Source organism: Ictidomys tridecemlineatus, chromosome 1 (assembly GCF_052094955.1).
Source record: "Ictidomys tridecemlineatus isolate mIctTri1 chromosome 1, mIctTri1.hap1, whole genome shotgun sequence".
Taxonomy (NCBI): domain Eukaryota; kingdom Metazoa; phylum Chordata; class Mammalia; order Rodentia; family Sciuridae; genus Ictidomys; species Ictidomys tridecemlineatus.
The window spans coordinates 80,855,127-80,877,258 of NC_135477.1; positions in this window are offsets into that span (position 1 = coordinate 80,855,127).

Consider the following 22,132-nt stretch of genomic DNA (forward strand, 5'->3'; position numbering starts at 1 on the left):
TCTAGCACTATCTCTAATTTTAACCCTCACCCTAGAACTGAACTTAGGTATAATTCCATCCTTTTTCTTAACACTCTCACTAACCCTAACCCTAACACTAACCATATCTCTATCCCTAACAATAGGCCTAACTCTTAACACTAACCCTAGCACTAATCCTAGCCCTAATTTAGCCCTAACCATAACTATATTCCTAAATTTGGCCTAAGACTAACTCTAACTTACCCCTAGCCCTATGTCTAGTTCTAACCCTATCCATTACAATAAACCTAGCACTAATCCTAGCCCTAATTGAACCCTAACCATAACTATACTCCTAACCTTGGCCGAAGACTAACTTTAACTTTCCTCCTAGCCCTATTTCTAGTTCTAACCCTATCCATTACAATAAACCTAACACAAGCCCTAACCTTAGCCCTAACCCTAGCCCTAGACCCTACCATTGATCTAACCATAACTCTACATTTGATCCTAACCCTAAGCCTAATCCTCAACCTAACACTAGACCTAATACTATCGCTAATTTTAAAACAAGCTGTAACCCTAGCCTTATTCTTTAAACAAAACCTAGCCATTTTCCTAACCCTAAATTTTAACCTAAATCAAAGCTTAACCATAAACATAGCCATAACCTTCTTTCTCTAATTCATGTTCCAGTCCTAAAATTAACCTTGACCCCGACTTATATTCTAACACTAACCTTAGGTTCAAATATCACACTAACCATAAAGATAGTGCTAACAATAGATCTAGACAAAATACTAACTCTAATAATAACCTTAGTTCTTATATTAGCCATAGCCCTAAACCTAGCCATAAACCTAACAGAAAACCTAGCCTTAATCTGAGCCCTAAACCTAGATGTAAACCTAAACCTAAACCTAGTTCTATCCCTAACCCTAACGCTAAAAATAGCCATAACCTTACCTCTAACTCTATCACTTACCCTAAGCCAAACCGTATCCATAATACTAACTTTTGTCAAAATCCTAATCCATAGCCGAATGCAAACCCTATCCCTATTAATAGTCCTAACCCTAGCCCTCATTCTGCCTCTAACCTAACTCAAATCCTTACCCAAACACAAACCCTCATTCTAATTCTGACCTTCACCCTAAACCAAACCCTATAACTAGCCTACCAGTAAACTTATATCTAAAACTAAATTTAACAGAAGCCCTAGACCTAAGCCTAATCCTAAATATATAAAAAAAACCTGAGCCCTAGCCCTAACAAAATCCTTAACCTAAAGAAAACACTAAACCTATTCTTAGACCTAAACCTAGTCTTACTTGTGGTTTTCACGCTAAACCTAACTCTAACCTGAACACAGAACCTAATACTAACACTAAACCTAGCTCTAAACCTGAACCTAACAGAAAACAAAAGCCTAACACTAGACATAGCCATAACCCTAATCCTAAAACTAGCTCTAATCAGAATCCTAGATCTTAAATTACACACAGCTTTAACCCTGGGCCTAAAGCTAACACAAAACCTAGCCCTAATTCGAGGCATAAACCTACAATAAGCATAACCATAATCCTAAATATAGCCCTAACCCTAACCCTTGCCTTAGACATAACCCTAGCTTAAAGCCTAACCCTTAGCCTAAACATAACCCTAGCCCTAATCCTAGACATAAACCTAACTCTAGCCCTAATTATAACCTTAATGCTACTACTAAGCCTTGCTCTAACCTTAACATTACCCTAACCCTATCCCTAACCCTAATCATAAACCTAACCCTCAACCTAACCTTGAACCTAACCCTTGCCAATAACTTAACCCTAAACTTTACCATGAATCAAAACTAAACCTATCACTAAACCTAAATTTAATCATAACCTAAACTTAACCCTAAACCTAATTTTACATCTAATCCAATACATTAGTCTAAAACTAATCATATCCCTAATAAAAACCTTAGCCCTAAACCCAAACCTAACCCTAAACATAACAATAACCATAACTATAACAATAACCCTAACCTAGACCTAACACTAAACCTAACACTCCCCATACCCCTATCTGCAGCTTAAACCCTAACCTTTACCCTAACCTTAATCTTAGCATTAGCCCTAATCATAACCCTAAATCCAGCCCTAAACCTAACATTAAAAGTAACCCTAATCCTAGTTCTAATACAGCCCTATTTCTAACCCTAACCCTAACCCCAGAATTGAGACTATCTATAATTTTTACAAAAAACCTATCCCTACTTCTAAACCTATCCCTTACCGTAACCCTTACCCAAGCCCTAACCCTAGTCATAACCTTTGCACTATCTTTAGCCCTAGCAATAACTCTAGATCAAAACCTATCTCTAAAAGTAACCCTAACCTGATGCCTCAGCCTAACCTGAAACTTGCTCTAACCCTAATACTATTCCTAAAATTAGCCCTAACCCTAGCCCTAGCCCCCCCCCCAAAAAAAACCAGAAAAACGAGCCATACCCCTAAAACTATCCTTACCCTAGACCAAACCCTAACCCTACACCAGCCCTAAACCTTGCCCTAATTTGAAACCTAACCCTAACCCTAAACATAACCATGACCCTGACTCATATCTAAACACGAAACCTAGCTCTAAACATCACACTAACCTTAAATCTAACCCAAACACTAGACCTAGCTCTAAACTTAACCCTAAAATTAACCCTAATCTTAACTCTATATCTTACAATAGCCATAACCATAACACTGGCCTTAAAACTAATACAAAACTAGCCGTAATCCAAGGCCTAACACTAGCTTTAACCCTAAACCTAACCCTAACCCTAGTCCTAATCCTAGCTCTAACCTTATTCCTTATCCTAAGCCAAACTCTCACCCTAATGCTAACCATATTCTTAGCACTAATCCTTAGCCTAAAAAAACAAAACCTAACTCTATAACTAGTCCTAACCCTAGCCTTCATTCTAGTTCTAATGATAGGCTGAACCCTAACCCTATCCTTGACAATCATTCTGACCCTAACACTAATCAAAGGTCTAAATCTAAACCTAACCCTAAACTGAACTCTAACACTAGCCCTAGTGTAACCTTATGAATTAACCTAACCCTAACAGTAGTATTAGACCTAAACCTAATCCTAAATCTAGCCATAATTATAGCTTTAGTTTTAAAGACAAACTAGACCTAGCCTTAACAATAACCCTTAACCTAACCCAAACTCTAAATCTACTTCTAGACCTAACCCTAGTCCTAATTCTGGCTTTAAGCCTAACCACTAACTTACTCGAACACTGTCCCTTACACTAACACTTACCCTAGCTCTAAACTTAGCCCTAACCCTAAAACTAACATTAAAACTACATCTAGCCCTAACATTAAACATAAAACTAATCTTAATTATTACATTAGTTCTTACATTATCCATAGCCCTAACTTATTGCAAAACCTAGCCCTAATCCAAGCCCTACCTTAGCTTTAAGCCTAAAGCTATCCCTAACAATAACCCTAGCCCTAACTATAACCCTCAACCTAACCCTAGAACTTACTCTAACCATAACCCTAGCCCTAACCCTAGCTCTAACTCTATTCATTACCCTATGATTACTATAAACCTTAGGCTAACCCTAGGTGGAACCCTAATCCTAGCACTAGCCTTAACCTTAACCCTATCCATTAACTTACACCTAACCTGAACGCTAAACCTAACTGTGTCATTATGCAATCCCTAAACATAAGACTAATTTGAGCCATGAACCTAAAACTTAACCTAACCCAAACCCTAACTTTGACACTGACTCTAATAATACCCATAGCTTTAAACCTGACCCTAAAAAGAAAGCTAACATTTACAATAGAGCTAGCCATAAAACTAACCCTAAAACTATCCCTAGCCCTACCCTGGACCTGTCATTAGCTTTAGCTCTAATCCTAGCCCTAACCCTAATACAAAACTTAGCCCACATCCTAGCCATGAACTTCACCTTAATCATAAACTTAAACCTAACGTTAACCCAAACCTTAAACCTAACTCTCACCCTAGTCCTAAAACTAACTCTAGCCCTAACCCTAGGCCTAAACCTAACACTAATCTTAGCCCTAATCCAAGCAATAATTTAGCCTTCTCCTAACACTAACCATAGCCCTAAGACTAATCCTAACTCTCACACTACCTCTATACCTAGTTCTAACCGTTTCCCATACCATCACCATACATCTAGCCCTAAACGTAGCCCTACCTTAGCCCTATACTTAGCCCTATTTTAAAACCTAGATTTAAACCTATCTCTAAATTTAACCCTAACTCTAAAACTAAATCTAGCAATAACTCTACTCTTATCCCTAATGCTTAACCTAAGCCTAAATCTCACACTTATACTATCCCTAACCCTAAGACTAATCTTAAAACTATCCCTAATCCTACCCCTAGCCCTAATATAAAACTGAGTCATAGCCCTAATCGTAACCCTTAACCTAAACCAAACCCTAACCCTACACCAAACCCTAACCCTATCCCTAATTATAGTCTAAACCTAACCCAAAAACTAACTGTGACCCTGACTCTGACCCTAAAACTAACCCTGGCTCTAAACATCATCATCACCGTAAACCTAACCTTAACACTATACCTAGACATAACTCTAACCCTATAACTAGCAGTAGTAATTATAAACCTACTTAATACATTAGTGGTAACCTTAACCTTACCACTAAACTAACCCAAAACATTGCCTTAATCTGAGTCCTTAACCTAGATTTAACACTAAACTTAAACCTAACCCTAACCCAAACACTAGCCCTAATCCTATACATAAACCTAGCCCTAACTTTAGGGCTAACACTATCCATTCCCCTAATCCTTCTGATAACGTTAGGCCTAACCCTAATCTTATAAATTACACTAGATAAAACCTAAACACTAAATCTAACCCTGTAATTACCCTAATCCTAAATCTAAAACTAATTCGAGCTCTGCACCTTAACAAAACTTAACCCAACTCCTAATCCTGGCCCTGATTCCACCCTAGATCTAAACCTGACCCTAAGCAAAAACCTAACACTTAAACTGGACAAAACCATAAACAACACTAAATCTATCCCCAATTCTAACCCTAGATCTGACATTAGCATTACCAATAATACTATTCCTAACCCTAAAACAAAACCTAGTCCTCATTGTAGCCCTAAACAAAGCCTTAATCATAACCCTAAACCTAACCCTAGTTCTAAACCTAATACTAACCCTCGCCCTTGCCCTAAACCTAGCTATAACCACATCCCTTACCGTAAACAAACCCTAACTCTAACCCTAACCATAGTAGTAACCCTTGCTTTATCCTCAGCTCTAGCACTAACCCTATATTTAAACCTAACTCTAAATCTAACCCTAACTCGATGCATAAGCCTAATCCTAAAACTAGCCCTAACTCTAGGCCTAACATAACCCTAGCCATAATTTAGACCTATCCCTAAACATAATCTTAACCCTAGATCAAAGACTAACTCTAACTCTTATACTATCCTATCACTCGTCCTAACCCTATCCCTTACCGTAACTCAAACCCTAGCCCTAACCCTAGTGCTAACTCTTTCCCTATCTTTATCCCTAGCACTAACCTTGGGCAAAACATAACTCCAAATATAGCCCTAACCCGAAGCCTTAGCCTACCCCTAACAAGAGCCCAAATATGAAGACTAATTCTAAAATGAGCCCTAATGCTAGCCCTATCCATAAAACAAAACCAAAGCATAGCTCTAACTCTAACCATTAACCTAAACCATATACTAAACTTACACCTAGACATAACCCTAGGCCTAATTTTAGTTGAAAACCGAACCCTAAAACTATCCCTGAACCTGACACTGACCCTAACACTTCTAGCTCTAAACATCACCCTAACACTAAACCTAACCCTAACACTAACCTAGCACTAAAACCCTAAAACAAGCCCTAAATGTAAACCTAGTACTTGCTGCAACCCTAACCATGGCCATAACATACCCCCAAAACTAGCCCTAAGTTGAGCCCTAACCCTAGCTTTAAACCTAAGCTAACCATAACACTAGCATAATTGTATCCATAACTCTAGCCTTAAACAGATCTCTAACTCTATCCACAACCTATCTATAACCACAACCCTAACCATAATGATAAACCTAGACATAAACCTAACCCTATTCCTAATCCAAACCATTCCATTACCCTAAAGCAAACCTGAATCCTAAACCTAACCCTATCATTACCCAAACCCTAATCCTAAAACTAATTCAAGCCCAAACTTGAAACCTTAACCTATCCTAACCCTAACCCAGACTTTGACCCTAATAATATCCCTAGCTCTAATCTTGACCATAACCCAACACTTAACCCTTAGCCTAGACGTAGCCATAATCCTAACCCTAAAACTGTCTCTAACCATAATACTGGACCTGATATTAGCCCTATCCCTAATCCTAGCCCTAACCCTAAAAACACACCTAGTCCTCATCCTAGCCCTAAACCTATCCTTAATCATAACCCTAACTCTAGCCCTATACCCAACCCTAATTCTAACCCTCAACCTCCCTCTAAATCTAGCTATAATGTCATCCCTTACCCTAAATTTAAACCTAACCCTAACCCTAACATTAGGATTAAACACAAATCCTAGCCCTAATCTTAGCCCTAATTTATCTCTATCTCTAACCCAATCCTAACCCTAGCCCTAAGACTAACTCTAACTCTTGCCCTAGCCATAGCCCTATTCCAAGTTTTATCCCTATCTGCTACCATAAACTTAACACTAGCCCTAAAACTTGCCCTAAAGTTAGTCCTAGCCCTAAACCTAACTCTAAATCTAACCTTAAACCTAAGCCTAAACCTAACACTAACACTAGCCGTAACCCTAAAGATAATCATAACACTAGCCATAATTCTAATCCTAGCTGTAATTAAGCCTCACGTTAAAACTAATCCTGAACCTGAATCATATCCTAGCACTCACCCTAAATCTAAACATTGCCCTAAACTCTAACTGAACACTAACATTAACAATAACCTTAATTTGAGACTTAACCCTAAAACTAACCCTGACCCTGACTCCTCTCCTAATGATAACGGTAGCTATAAATATGACTCTAACCTTAAACCTAACCCTAGCACTAAAACTATCCCCAACCCTAACCCTAAAACTAACCCTAATGATAACCCTTGTTTTTACATTAGCTGTTGCCCTAATTCTAGCCCTAACCCTAACACAAAAACTAGCCCTAAACCTAGCTTTAATTCTAAGTCTAACCCTAACAATAGCCCTAAACCTAGATCTAAATCAATCCCTTACCCTAAGTGAAACCCTAAACCTAAGTGTAACCCTAGACTTATCCCTAGTCCTAAGACTAACCAAAACCCTAACTCTATTATTAGTCCTAACCGTAGCCTTCATTTTAGCTCTAACACTATGCCAAACCCTAACACTAACCCTGACCCTTATTCTGACCCTAACATTAAACCTAGGTCTAACCCTAACCCCAACTCTGAACCTAACCCTCAGCCTACCCCTAAGGATAGCTCAGAACGTAACTCCTATGCTAAACATAACCTTAAACCTAATCCTATTCCTAACTCTCACCTTAACCCTTACACAAGACCTAATCCTAACCATAACCCTAACCTTAACCTTAATTCTAACTGTATCCATTACCCTAATGGGTAGGTTTTGAGCTAGGTTTAGGGCTATGGATATGGTTAGAATTAGGCCTAGGTTTAGGGTTAGATTCAGGGATAGTTCTAGGTTTATGTTTATAGTAAGGGTTAGGTTTTGAGCTAGTGTTAGGACTAAGGCGAGGGATAGGTTTGGGTTAAGGCTATTGTTAGGGTTAGAGTTATCTTTAGGGCTAGGTTAAGGCCTAGGATTAGCTTTAGGTTTTGTGTTAGGTTTAGGTCTAGGATTAAAGCTGTTGGTAATGTAAGAGCTAGGATTATGATAAGGGAGAGTTTTAGGGTTAGGGTTATGGCAAGATCTAGTGTTAGTTTAAGATTTTCAGTTAGGGTCAGGTTTAGAATTAGGTTTATTATGAAAGGCAGAGTCAGTGTTTGGGTTAGAGTTCAAGTTAGGGTTACAGTCAGAATTAGGAGTAGGTTTAGGTCTAGTGGTAGGGTTAGTGTTTGTGTTAGGATAAGGGTTATTGTTAGGCCTAGAACTAGGTTTTTGTTTAGGTCTAGGGCTAGAGATAAGGCTAGATTTAGGATTAGGTTTAGGTCCAGGGCTAGTGTTAGGTTTCAGTCTAGTGTTAGGGTCAGGTTTAGAACTAGGGTTTGTGTTAGGGTCAGGATAAGTGTCAGGGTTAGCTTTCGGTTCTGGGATAGGATTAGAGCTAGAATGAGGGCTAGGGTCAGGACTATTAATAAGGTTAGGATTTTGGTTAGTGAAAGAAATAGGCATAGGTCTAGGGCTACCATTAGGGTTAGGGTTATTCATAGGGTAAGTGATAGCCTTAGAGCTAGGGTTAGGGCTAGAGTTAGGATTAGGTTAAGTCTAGGTTTATGGCTCGGATTAGGGCTAGCATTTGGGTTAGAGTTAGGGCTAATGATACAGCAATGGCTAATGTAAAAACTAGGGTTATACTGAGGGTTAGTTTTAGGGTTAGGGTTAGGGGTAGGTCTAGTGTTAGGGTTAGGTTTAAGGTTAGGATGATATTTAGAGAAGGGGTTAGTGTTAGGATATGAATCAGGGTCAGAGTTAGGGTTAGAACTCGAATTAGGAGTAGGTTTACTTTTAGGTTTCAGTTTAAGATTAGGAGGGTGTTTAGAGCTAGGGTGAGTATTAGGATATGTGTCAGGGTCAGGGTTAGTTTTAAGGTTAGGTTTAGGACTCGAATTAAGGCTATGGTTAGGTCTAGGAGTAGTGTTAGGGTTTGGTTTAAGATAATGTTTATGGTTAGGGCTATTGCTCAGTTTGTTTTACTGCTAGGGTTAGGGCTAGGGCTAGTTTTACCATTAGCATTAGGGTTATGGCTAGTTTTAATGTTTGCCTTAGGCTTATGGTTAGAGTTAGATTTCGAGTTAGGGTTAGATCTAGGGTTAGGGCTAGGACTAAGGATAAAGCAAGGGTTAAGGGTAGGATTAGGGTTATGGTAATGGATGAGCTTAGAACTGGAAATAGGGTTAGTGTGAGAGTTAGAGTTAGTCTTAGGGCTAGAGTTAGGGTTAAGTTTAGGTATAAATTAGCGGTATGGCCAGTGTTAGCGTTTGCTCTAGGTTTAGTGTCAGTTTTAGACTTAGGGATTTTTTTTTTTTTAGTGTCAGAAAAAATGTCAGTGTTAGTGAAAAGGGTTTGGGATAGGATTAGAGCTATAATGAGGGCTAGGGTCAGGACTATTAATAGGGTTAGGATTTTTATTAGCTTAAGGATTAGGGATAGGTCTAGGTTTACCATTAGGGTTAGGGTTTCAATTAGGGTAAGGGATAGGGTTAGGGCTAGAGTTAGGGAAGGGTGAGGGTTGAAGTTAGGTTTAGGGTTTGGATTACTACTAGTTTTGTGTTAGGGTTAGGACTAGGGTTAGGGCAATCACTAATATAAGAACTTGGTTACAATTAGGGTTAGTTATAGGGTTAGGGTTAGGGTTAGGGGTAGTTTTAGTGTTAGGTTTAAGTTTAAGTTTAGGGTGATATTTAGAGCTAGGGTTAGTTATAGGATATAAGTCAGAGTCAGATTTAGGGTTTTGACTCAAATAAGGGCTAGGGTTATTCTTAAGTTTTGGTTTAAGTTTAGAATGGTGTTTCAAGCTAGGGTGAGTTTATCATATAAGTCAGTTTCAGGTATACTTTTAAGGTTAGGGTTAGGACTTGAATTAAGACTATGGTTAGGTCTACGTGTAGTGTTAGGTTTGGTTTAAGTTAGGTTTAGGGTTAGGGCTATTGCTCGGTTTTGTTTTACTGCAAGTGGCAGGGTTAGGGCTAATTTTATAATTAGCGTTAGGATTAGGTTTTGTGTTAGTGTGAGGTTCATGCTGGGGGTTAGGGCTAGGACTAAGGATTGGGCAACGATTAGGTCTAGGGTTAGGGTTACAGAAAGGGCTAGGATAATATCTAGTGAGAGGGCTAGTGTGAGAATTATTGTTAGTCTTGGGCCTAAGGTTAGGGTTAGGGTTAGGGATAGGGCTAAATTAGGGATAGGATTAAGTCTATGTTTAGTGTTCAGCTTAAGCATAGAATTAGGGTTAGATTTAAGGATTTAGAGTTAGGGTGATGTTTGGAATAAAGGTTAGGATTAGGGTTATGATTAAGGCTATGTTTAGGGCTAGGATAAGGACTAGATTTTGTTTCAGTGTTAGGACTAGGATTAGAAGTATGGCTAATTTTCAAGTATAAAATTATATTTAAAGATAGTTTTAGGGTTCGGATTATGGGTACATCTAGTGTAAGGTTTACGTTTAGGGTTAGGGTCAGTTTTAGGGCTAGGGGTATTATTAAGGTGAAGGTCTAGTTTAGGATTTGGAATAGGTTAAGCCTTAAAGTTAGGGATTTCATTAGCATTAGGGTAAGGGTTTTTGTAATGATAGGCTTAGAATTAGGGTTCATGTTAGGTTTAGGGAAATGGATAGTGATAAGATTAGAGATAAGGTTAGGTTTAGGCCTAGGGTTAGCATTAGGGTTAGGGTTATTTTTATGATAATGTATAGGGTTAGGGCTATGATTATGGTTATTATCAGGGTTAGGGATAAAATTAGGTTTAGGGTTAGTTTTAAAGCTTATATTAGGGCTCGGATTAGGGCTAGGATCTGGGTTAAGTTAGTGCTAGGGTTAGAATTACAGCCAATGTAAGTATAATGGTTACAATTACGGCTAATTATAAAGTTCGAATTAGGGCTAGTTTTAGTGTTGGGATTAGTGTTAGGATTAGGGTGATGTTTAGAGCTAGGATTAATGTTAGTGTCAGAGTTGGTGTCAAGGTTAGTTTTAGGGTTCAGCTTAAAACTTCAATGGGGGCTAGGGTTAGGGGTAGGTGAATGGTTAGGGTTTGGTTTAGTTTAACGATTAGGGATAGAGCTTATGGCTTGGTTTTGTTTTAGGGCTAGAGCTAGGATTAGGGCTAGTTATAGAATTAGTGTTAGGTTTAGGGCTAGTGTTAGTGTTAGGATTAGGCTTTGGGTTAGGTTTAGATTTAAAAATAGATACAATCTAAGATTAGTGCATGGGATATGGATAGGGCAAGAGTTAGGACTAACTTTAGGGCTAGGGTTAGGTTTACATTAAGGGATAGGGTTAGAATGAGTAATAGGGCTAGTATGAAAGTTAGATTTATTCTTAGATCTAGGGTTAGGTTTAGGTTTAAAAATAGGGTAAAATTAAGGCTAAGATTAGAGCTAGGGTTAGTATTGGGGTTAGAGCTATGTTAATGGTTAGGGTTAGGGTTAGGATTAATCTAGGTTTAGGGCTAGGATAAGGGCTAGGGTTTTTATTAGGGTTAGGGTAGGATTGGGGCTAGGTCTAATGCCAGGTATGGGGTTAGGGTTGAGGAGAGGACAGTTTTAGGATTAAGTTTATAGTTAGGTCTAGTGTAAGGGTTAGGTTTCAGGTTAAGGGTCAGGTTTAGAGCTAGGGGATTTATTAGGGTCAAGATCACGTTAGAGTTTGGTTGAAGTTAGGGTTTTGGGTTAGGCTCAAATAAGCATTAGGGTCAGGTTTAGGTTAATGATAAGTTTTTGTTTAGGGATCAGATTAGATTTATGGTAATTGATATGGTTAGGTTTGGAAATAGGGTAAGTGTTAGGCATAGGGTTAGTATTAGGGTAAGGGTAAATGGTTAAGATAATGGTTAGGGTTAGAGGTTAGTTTAGGGCTAGGGTTATGGTCAGAAATTGGTCTTGAGTTAGGCTTAGGGTAAGCTTTAAAACTATGGTTAGTGTGAGGGTTAGGTTTAGCATAAGGGTTAAGTTTTGAGCTAGGGTTAGGGCTAGGGCAAAGGTTAGTTTTAGAGTTAGGTCTAGGGATAAGATTATAGTATGGTTAGGGTTTGGGTGGGATTTGGGCTAGCATCATCATTAGGCATAGGGTTACGGTTAGAGTAATGGATATGGTTAGATGTAGGCATAGGGTTTTTTTTAGTGTTAGATTGAGGTTTAGGGTTAGGGCTATGATTATGTTTAGGTTTATGGTAAGCGTTAGGGTTTGAGCTAGAGTTAGGTCTATGATGAGTGTGAGGTTTAGCGTTAGGTATAGTGTTAGTTTTCTTGTTATGTTTAGAGTTAGGATTAGGCCTAGGTTTATCAATAGCTTTAGGGTTAGTTTTAGGGTAATGTGTAGGTTTAGAGCTAGGTTTAGGGCTAGGGTTAAGTTTAGGATTAGGGCTAGTGTTAGGGGTATATTTAGGGATAGGTGTAGGTTTATGTTTAAGATAAGGGTTAGGCTTTGAGCTAGGGTTAGGACTAATCAAGTGTTAGGTTAGGATTAGGGTTATGCTTAGGCCTAGGATTAGCTCTAGGTTTTGTGTTAGTTTTTGGCCTAGGGTTACGGCTATGGGTAATGTTAGAGCTAGGATTATTATTAGGGCTAATTTTAGGGTTAGAATTTTGCTAGGTCCAGTTTTAGGTTTAGATTTTTGTTAGAGTAAGGTTTAGAAGTAGGTTTACTCTTCAAGGCAGGATCAGTTTTTGGGTTAGAGTTAGAGTTATGGTTATAGCCAGAATTAGAACTCGATTTAGGTCTTGGGGTAGAGTTAGGGTTTGTGTTAAGTTAGGGTTACTTTAAGGGCTAGGGAGAGGTTTTTCTTTAGGTCTAGGGCTAGAGTTAAGGTTAGATTGAGGATTTGGTTTTTGTCTAGGGCTAGTGTTAGGGTTTGGTCTTGGGTTAGGTCCAGGTTTAGACCTAGGATTAGTGTTAAGGTCAAAGTAATGGTCAGGGTTAAAATTAGGGTTTGGAATAGGGTTAAAGCTAGAATGAGGGTAGGGTTGTGACTATTAATAGGGTTAGGGTTTTGGTTAGCTTAAGGATTAGGGATAGGTCTAGGGTTACCTTTAGGGTTAGGGTTTCACTTTGGGTAAGGGATAGGCTTAGAGCTACGGTTAGGGCTAGAGTTAGGGTTAAGTTAGGGTTAAATCTAGGTTTAGGGTTAAGATGAGGGCTAATTTTTGTGTTAGGGTTAGAGCTAATGTTATGGCAATAAATAATGTAATTACTTGGGTTACAATTAGGGTTAGGGGTAGGATAGGTCAAGTGTTAGGGTTAGGTTTAATGTTAGGCTGATATTAATGGCTAGGTTAGTATTAGTATATGATTCAGATACAGTGTTAGTTTTAGGGTTAGGTTTAGGATTCAAATAATGGCTAAGATTACTGTTAGGGTTCAGTTAAAGGAGAGGGCGGTCTTTAGAGCTAGGGTGATTGTTAGGATATTAGTCAGCATCAGGGTTAGTTTTAAGGTTATGGTTATAACTCGAATTAAGGCTAGGATTAATGTTAGGGTTTGGTTAAAGTTTAGGGTGGTGTTTTGACCTAGGGTGAGTGTTAGGATATGATTCATGGTCAGGGTTAGATTAAGATTATGGTTAGGACTCGAATTAGAGCTAGGGTTAGGTCCAGGTGTAGTGTTAGGGTTTGGTTTAAGTTAAGGTTTAAGGCTAGGAGTATTGCTCAGTTTTTTTTTGTTGTTGTTGTTTTTGTTGTTGTTGTTAGAGAGGGAGAGAGAGAGAGAATTTTTTAACATTTTTATTTTTTTTAGTTTTTGCTGGACACAACATTTTCTCTTTTTAATTGTATTTTTAGTGTTGCTGAGGATCAAACCCAGCACCCCACACATGCCAGGCAAATGTGCTACTGCTTTAGCCACATGCTCATCCTTTATTGCTCAGTTTTGGTTTATTCCTAGGTTATATAATTAGCCTTAGGTTTAGGGCTAGTGTTTGTGTTAGGTTTAGCCTTAGGGTTATGTTAAGACTTGGAGTTAGGGTTAGATCAAGTGTTAGGGCTAGGTCTAAAGACAGGGCAAGGTTTAGGGCTAGGTTTAGCGTTATGGTAAATAATAGGAATAGAACTAGGGATAAGGATAGGGCGAGAGTTAGAGTTAGTCTTAGGGTTAGGGTTATGGTTAGTTTTAGGAATAGGGCTAAATCAGGGCAAGGATTGGAACTAGGTTTAGTTTTCAGCCTGGGCCTAGCATTAGGACTAGGTTTAGAGTTAAGTTTAGGGTAAGGGATGTGTTATAGCTAGGTTTAGAGGGAGAGTGAGGGTTAGAATTAGGATTAGGACTAGGGTTTGTGATAGGTTTATGATTAAGGCTAGGTTTAGGGCTAGGATGAGGGCTAGGGTTTGTTGTAGTTTTTGGTCTAGAATTAGGGCTAGGGATAATATCAGGTCTAGTGTTACATTTAGGAGTAGATTTAGGATTAGGTCAATGTCTTAGTCTAGTGTAAGTGTTAAGTTTAGGTAAGGGTCAGTTTAGAGCTAGGGGTATTTTTAGTTCAGGGTCAGGGTTACAGTTTGTATTAGGTTAAGATTTAGAAATAGGGCTAAAATGAGCATTAGAATAAGAGATAGGTATAGGCTAATTAATAGGGTTAGGTTTTGGGTTCAGGGTAGTTTTAGGGTAATGGAAAGATTTAGGGTTTGTGATAGTCTTAGGGTTAGGCCTAGGGTTAGCATTAGTAATAGGATTATCATAAGGGTAATGTATAGGTTTAGGGCTAGTGTTAGGGTTAGGGCTAGGGTTAGAGTTATTGTTAAGGATAAGGCTTGGGTTATGTTTAGTCCAAAGTTTAGGCTTTGAGCTATGCTAAGGTCTAAGGTGACAGTTAGGCTTAGGATTAGGGCTAGGTTTAGGGTTAGGGTTATGCTTACAGTAGGTTTAGGCCTTGGATTAGGGCTAGGTTTTGTGATAGGTTTGGTTATAGAGTTAGTGCTATTGGTAATGTTCTAATTATGGCTAGTTTTAGAGTTAGGGTTATGTCTAGGTCTAGTGTTATGTTTAGATTTTGGTTTAGAGTCAGTTTTAGAGCCAAGTTTAGTGTGTCAGGGTCAGTGTTCAGATTAGCGTTAGGATGAAAGCCAGAATCAGGAGTAGGTTTAGGTCTAGGGCTATTGTTATTGTTTATTTTAGGTTAAGGGTTATTGATAGGGCTAAGATTAAGTTTTTGTTTAGGTCTAGGGCTAGAGTTATCACTAGATTTAGGATTAGGTTGAGGTCTATGGGTAGTGTTAGAGTTAGGTTTACGTAAAAGTTTACTGGTAGAGATAGTTTCAGGGTTCAGTTTAGGGTTAGGGTCAGGTTTCGACCTATAATTAATGTTATGGTCAGAATAAGGGTGAAGGTAAGGGTTAGGTTTGGGGTTAAATTTATATCTAGAATTTTAGCTAGAATTTGGACTAGTAATAGGGTTAGTGTTTGATTTAGTCTAGGGGTTATGATTAGGACTAGGGTTAACATTATGGATAGTGTTTGGCTTAGGATAAAGGATAGTGTTAGAGCTAGTCTTAGAGCTAGGGTTAGGGTTAGGTTTAGGGATAGGGCTAGGGTTAGGGTTAAATCTAGTTTTAGGGCTCAAATTAGGGCTATATTTGTTTTGGGGTTCTGGCTATGCTTAGGACCATAGCTAATGTAAAAACTAGGGTTATTATTAGAGTTAGTTTTAGGGTTAGGGTTTGGGCTAGGAATTTTGTTAGCATTTGCTTTATGGTTAGGTTGATATGTAGAGCTAGGGTTAGTGTTTGGATATGAGTCATGGTAAGGGTTGATTTTAGTCCTAAGACTTGAATTTGAGCTAGGGTTATGGCTACTTGTAAGGTTACAGTTTGGTTTAAGTTAGTTTTAGGATTAAAGTAATGGCTTGGTTTTGTTCTAGGGCTAGGGCTAGGGTTAGGTTTAATTTTATGATTAGCTATAGTGTTCAGATTGTGGTAGGATGAGGTTTAGGCTTAAGGTTAGGGTTAAATTTAACATTGTGGTTAGATCTACGATTAGGGCTAAAGTTAGGGCTAGTGTTAGGGTTACGTAAATGAACTGGTTTAGAAATAGAAATAGGGCTAGGTTGAGAGTTAGAGTTATTCTTAGGGGTAGAGTTAGAGATTTGCTTAAAGTTAGGGCTAAATTAGGACTAGATTAGTGCTAGGTTTAGTGTTAGGGTTAGGCCCATTGTTAGAGCTAGAATTAGGGTTAGTGTTAGTGTTAGTGTTATGATTAGTTTTAGGGAAAGGAATGAGGTTATGGCTAGATTTAGGGCTAGGGCAAGAGTTAAAATTAGCTATAGGAATACGGTGAGTGTTCGGGTTAGGGGTTAAGGCTAGGTTTAGGGCTAGGATGATGGCTAGGGTTTGTGTTAGCGTTAGAACTAGGATTTTTACTATGGCTACTGTCAGGTCTAGGGTTAAGGTTAGGAATAGTGTTAACTTTACATTAATGGCTAGGTCTACTGGAAAGTTAGGTTTAGGGTAAAGGTCAGGTTTAGAGCAAGGTGTATTATTATGGTCAGAGTCCAGTTTAGGGTTTGGTTTAGGATAAGGTTTAGGGTTAGGGCTAAAATTAGCATTAGGGTTAGGATTAAAGTAATGGACAGTGTTAGGTTTAGGTTTCAGGTTAGGTTTATAGTAATAGAAAGGATTAGTGTTAGTAATAGGATTAGGGTTGCGCCTAGGGTTAGTATTTGGGTTAGGTTTATGTTTAGGGTAAAGGATAAGATTGGTGCCAGTGTTAGGGCTAGTGTAAACATTAGGATTTTGGATAGGTTTAGAGATAGGCCTAGGGTTAGTATTAGTGGTAGGTGTAGCAGAAGTGTTAGGGTTTGAGCTAGGGTTAGATTTAGGGTGAGGGTTAGGGTTAGAGTCAGGGCTATGATTAGGGTTAGGGTTATGGCTTGGGTTAGCATTAGGGTTATTGTTATGTTTAAGGTAATGGAAAGAGTTTGTGCTAGGATTTGTGTTATGTTTACAATTTGAATTAGGGCTAGATTTAGTTGAGTGTTAAGGCTATTGTTATGTTTAGGGTAAAGATTAGCGTTTGAGTAGGGTTAGGGCCAGGGCCAGTGTTAGGGTTAATGTTAGTGCTAGGAATAGGATTATTGTTACGCTTAGGTCTAGGTTTCGTGCCAGGATTAGGGCAAGGTTGTATGTGAGGTTTTGGGCTAGTGTTAGTTGTATGGGTAATGTAAGAGCTAGGGTAATGATTATGCGTATATTTAGGGTTTGTCTAGTGTTAGGGTTAGTTTTTTAGTTAGGATAAAGTTTAGAGCTAGGGTTTGTGTTAGGGTAAGTGTCTAGGGTTAAGTCTAGGGTTTCAGTTAGGGATAAATTTAGGGTTATGTTTATGGTTAGGTCTACTGTAAGGGTTAGATTTAGGGTAAGGGACAAGTTTAGAGTTAGATGTATTATTAAGGTCAGGGTACAGCTTATGGTTCAGTTTTGGTTAAGGTTTAGGTTTAGGGCTTTAATTAGCATTAGGTTTAGTGTTAGAATTAGGGTAATGAATAGGATTAGGATTAGGGTACAGGTTAGTTTTAGGGTAATGGATAGGTTTGGGAATTTTGATAGGGTTAGGGTTAAGCCTAGATTTAGAATAAGGGTTAGGATTATCTTTAGGGTAGTGGATAGGATTAGAGAAAGGTTTAGGGCTAGGGTTATGGTTAAAATTAGTGCCAGGGTTAGGGTATTGTATATAATTAGAGTTATTGTTAGGGCTCTGTTTAAGGTTAGGATAAGGGCTAGAGTTAGGTTAGGGTTTGGGATAGGGCTAGGGTTATTTTTAGGGTAAAAGTTAGGCTTTGAACTACGGTTAGGTCTAAGGGGAGGGTTAGTGTTAAAGTTAGGGCTAGGGGTAGTTTAGGCTAACACTTAGGGCTAGGTTTAGGCCTAGAACTGGGGATAGGTTTTGTGTTATTTTACGCCTATGGTTAGGGCCATGGGTAGTTAAGATTTAGGGTTATGATTAGGGCTAGTTTTAGGGTTAGGGTTATGACTAGGTCTAGTGTTAGGATTTGGTTTTGCATTAGGGTGAGCTTTGAAGCTAGGTTTATGTTAGGGTCAGGGTCAGTGTTCAGGTTAGAGTGAGTGTTGGGTTTAGTACCAGATTAGAATTAAGGTTAGGTCTAGAAGTAGGGTTAGTGTTTGGATTATGTTAAGGGTGATTGTTAGGGCTAGGTTAAGGTTGTTATTCAGGTCTAGGTCTACAGTCATGGCTAGATTTAGAATAAGGTTTAGGTGTAGGACTAGTGTTAGGTTAAGGTTTAGGTATAGGATTACCAGTAGGTCTAATGTTAGGGTTCAGATTTGGGTTTGGGTCATGTTTAGACCCATGGTTAGTGTTAGTGTCAGTATAAGTTTTAGGGTTAGCATTAGAGTTTGGGTTATGGTTAGAGCAAGAATGACGGCTAGAGTTAAGACTAGTAATAGGGTTAAGGTTTGCATTAGGCTATGGATTAGGGTTAGGACTAGGGTTAACATTAGGTTTAGGGTTTGTGTTAAGGTAACAGATAGGATAAGACCAAGTTTAGGGAAGGGTTAGGGACTGGCTTATGGCTAGGATTTGTGCTTGTGTTAAATCTAGGGTTTGTGCTTGAATTAGGGCCAGGTTTTGGGTTAGGTTTGAGCTAGTGTTAGGGCTGCAGCTAATGTACAAAATAGGGTTATAATTAGGGCCAGTTTTTTGGTTAGTGTTATGGGTAGGTCAAGTGTTAGGGTAAGGGATAGTTTTAGTGTGATGTTTAGAGCTAGAGTTAGGGTCAGGGTCAGGGTTAGTGTTCAGATTAGAGTTAGCTTAAGGGTTAAAGCCAGAAATATCACTAGGGTTAGGTCTAGTGGTAGGGTTAGTGTTTGGGTGAGGTTAAGGTTCCTTATTACGGCTAGGGCTAGGGTTTTTTTAGGTTTAGGGCTAGAGATATGGCTAGATTTAGGATTAGTTTTAGGTCTAGGGCTAGTGTTAGGGTTAGGTTTAGGAATAGGTTTATTTCTAGTGCTAGGGTTCAGTATAGGGTTAGGGTCAGGTTTAGACCTATGGTTACCACTAGGATCAGAAAAAGTGTCAGGTTTGAGTTTTGGTTAGAGCTAGAATGAGGGCTAGGGTTAGTATTAGTAATAGGATTAAGGTTAGGACCAGTGTTAGCATTAGGGTTAGGATTGGCTTAGGATAAGAGATAGGGTTAGACCTGGGGTTAGGGCTACAATTAGGGTAGGGTTAAGGCTAATGTTAGAAATAGGTTTAGGGTTAAAACTAGGGTTAGGTTTCAGATTAGGGCTAAATTTTTGTTAGAGTTAGGGCTAGGTTTAGAGTTACGGCCAATGTTTGCAGTAGTTACGATTTGGGCTAGTTATAAGATTGGGGTTAGGACTAGGTCTAGTGTTAGGGTTCGGTTTAACAGTGTGAAGTTTAGAGTTAGGGTTAGTATTAAGGTCAAAATTAAGGTCAAGGGTAGTTTTAGAGTTAGGGATTGGACTCAAATTAGGGCTAGCTTTAGGGCTAGGTGTAGAGTTAGGGTTTGGTTTAGGTTAAGCTTTAAAGATAGGGCTATGGCTCCGTTTTGTTTTAGGGCTGGGGCTATGGTTAGGGCTAATTTTAAGATAAGCGTTAGGTGTAGGACTAGTGTTAGGGTTAGGTTTAATCTTAGGTTTAGAGTTAGTTTTAGAGTTAGGATTAAATCTAGGGTTACGTCTAGGGCTAAAAATATGTCTAGCATTATTTCTAGGTTTATAGCTAGGATTAGGGTTATGATAAAAATAGGAGTAGAACTAGGGATAGGGCTAGGGACAGAGTGAGAGTTAGTCTTAGGGCTAGGCTTAGGGTTTGGTTAGGTACAGGGCTTAAATAGGGCTAGGAATATGGCTAGGTTTATGTTTATCTATAGGCCTAGAGTTAGTTTTGGGCTTAGGGTTAGGTTTAGTGTAAATGATGGGGTTGGAGCTAGGTTTATGGCTAGGATGAATGTTAGAATTAGAGTTATGGCTAAGGTTTTATTAGAGTTATGATTAAAGCTAGGTTAAGGGTTAGGATGATTGCTAGGGTTTATGTTTTGGTTAGGGCTAGGATTAGTGTTAGAGCAAATGTCAGTTCTAGGTTTATGGTTAGGAATAGTTTTAGGGTTAGGTTTATGGTTATGTTCAGTGTAAGGGTTTTTTTAGGGTAAGGGTCAAATTTAGAGCTAGGGGTATTATTAGGGTCAGGGTCATGTTTAGGGTTTTGTTTATGCTAGGGTTTAGGGTTAGGGCTCAAATCAGCATTAGGGTTTGTGTTAGGGTAATGATAGGATTAGGTTTAGGGATCAGGTTAGGTTTATCATAATGGAAAGGGTTACAGTTAGGCATAGGGTTAGATTTAGGCCTAGGTTTAGCATTAGAATTAGGTCTATAATTGATAGTTTTAGAGCTAAGTTTAGGGCTAGGGTTATGGATAGGATTAGGGCTGGGTTAGGGTTAGGGTTAACGTTAGGGCTATGGTTTGTGTTAAGGTTAGGGCTAGGATTATAGCTAAGGCAAATCCCAGGTCTATGGTTACGTTAGGAATAGTTTTAGGGTTAGGTTTATGGGTAAGTCTAGTATCAGAGTTAGGTTTAGGGGTAGGGTCAGAGTTAGAGCTATGTATATTATTATGGGAAGGGTCAGATTTAGGGTTTCGCTTAGGTTAAGTTTAGGATTAGGGCTAAAATTAGCATTAGGGTTAGGGTTAGGGTAATGATAGAGTAGGTTTAGGGTTCAGTTTAGGTTTAGATTAATGAATAAGTTTAGGGTTAGCAAAAAGGTTAGGGTTAGGCATAGGGTTACCATTAGGCTTATGGTTATGTTTCGGGTAATGCATAGGGTTAGAGCTAGTGATAAGGCTAGGGTTATGGTTAAGATTCTGGATAGGGTTAGGGTAAGGTTTAGGGCTAGGTTTGGGTTCGGGTTAGGTTTAAAACTAGGGTTAAGTCTCAAATAAGGGCTAGGTTTTGGTGTGATTAGGGCAAGGGTGAGGGCTATGGATAATGTATGAACTAGTGTTAAAATTAGTTCCAGTTTTAGGGTTAGGGTGATGTTTAGAGCAAGGGTTATATTTAGGGTCAGTTTCAGAGTCAGGGTTAGTTTTAGTGTTAGGTTTAGGACTCGAATTAGGGCTAAAGTTAGTGCTAGGTGTAGGGTTATGTTTTGGTTTAGGTTAAGGTTTACAGTTAGGGCTATGGCTCAGTTTTTTTTTAGAGCTAGTTCTAGGATTAAGGCTAGATTTTGGATTAGCGTCATGGTTAGGGCTAGTGTTAGAGTGAAGTTTAGGCTTAGGGTTAGGGTTAGATTTATACTTATGGTTGATTTAGGGTTAGGGCTTATGCTAGGGTTAGGTATAGAGTTACGGTTATGGTAAGGAATATAATTAGAACTAGGGATACCTGTAGAGTGAGAATTAGACTTATTCTTAACAGTAGGCTTAGGTTGAGGGTTAGGGTTATGGCTAAATTAGGGATAGTTTTAGGACTAGGGTTAGTGTTAGGGTTAAGCCTAGAGGTTGGGATAGGGTTAGGGTGAGCACTTTAGTTAGGGTTAAGTTTAGGGGAATGGGTGGGGTTATGGCTAGGTTTATGGCTAGGGTGAGGTTTAGAATTAGCATTAGGCCTAGGGATATGTTTCAGTTTAGGATTAAGGCTAGGATTAAGACAAGTTTGAGGGGTAGGTTTTCTGGTAGGATTAGGGCCAGGACTCAGGCTAGAGATAATATCAGGTCTATGGTTATGATTAAGGATAGTTTTAGGGTTAGGTTAGTGGCTAGGTCTAGTGTAAGGGTTAGGGTTAGGTTAAAGGTCAGCTTTAGTGCTAGAATTATTATTAGTGCTATGGTCAGTGTCAGGGATAGCTTTTGGTTTACATTACAGTTAAGGGGTTAGTGCTTGAATTAGTGTTAGTGTTAGGTTTAGATCTAAGGTACTGGAAAGGTTTACTTTAGGATTTAGTTAAGTTTTAAGGAAATGGATGGGTTAGGTTTTAGTGATTGGGTTAGGGTTAGCCTTAGGGTTAGTTTTATGCTTAGTGTAATGGATAGTTTTAGAGCTAGGGTTAGGGCTATGTTATGATTGGGATTAAGTCTAGGATTAGGGTTAGATTTAGGGATAGGGCTAGGGTTTTGTTTAGGGTAAGTTTTAAGGTTACAGTAAGTGTTAGTTTAGGGATAAAGTATGGTTAGGTTAGGGTAAGGGTTAGTGTTTGAGCTAGGGTTAGGGCTAGTGCGAGGGTTGGGTTTAGGTTTAATTCTATGTTCAAGATTA